Source organism: Podarcis filfolensis (assembly GCF_964270895.1).
Source record: "Podarcis filfolensis genome assembly, chromosome: 5".
NCBI classification, from domain to species: domain Eukaryota; kingdom Metazoa; phylum Chordata; class Lepidosauria; order Squamata; family Lacertidae; genus Podarcis; species Podarcis filfolensis.
In genome coordinates, this window is record NC_139608.1 from 11,266,783 (window position 1) to 11,267,579 (window position 797).

The window sequence follows — 797 nt, forward strand, 5'->3', positions numbered from 1 at the left end:
GTGCAAGTAGATGAATAGGTACCACTCTGGCGGGAAGGTAAACGGCGTTTCCATGCACTGCTCTGGTTCGCCAGAAACAGCTTAGTCATGCTGGAGACATGACCCGGAAGCTGTACGCTGGCTCCCTCGGCCAATAAAGCAAGATGAGCGCCGCAGCCCGAGTCGTCCGCAACTGGACCTAACGGTCAGGGGTCCCTTTACCTTTACCTATGTTTTTATATATGTTGGAAGCTGCCCAGAACAGCTGGGCAACCCAGTTGAGGGGGATGATGATGATGATGATAATAATAATAACAGACGTTCCTATTTTCATCAGAGAAATGTTGGCATTTTTATTTAACTCTATCATCTCAGTTTACCTTTGAGGACCCTTCTCTTTTCCTTTCCAACCTGATTGGGCCTGGGCTGCTGCAGGGAACAAGGCATTATGATGTCATTTGGCATCAGGAAAAACCAAGGGCAGGGGCCATAGCTCAGTGTCATAGCATCTACCGTACCTTCCATGCAGAATGTCCTGGGTTCAATCCCTGGCACCTCCAGGTAGAGCTTGAAACATCCCTCCTTTGAAACCCCGGAGAGGTGCAATGCTGAGCTTGTTGGACCACTGGATTGTCTCACCACGAGGCAACTTCCTATAATGTTCCCTATGTAGATATTTTCTGCCCCTAACCTCACTCCAAGCACAGTGGGGCAGAACAAACATGGTGTTGATGCCAGTTGGTGGTTCAGTCAAGTCTTCATGGCCTGATATCACCGGCCATTGGCGCCAACCATATCCCTCTTAGGATGAGATTGCG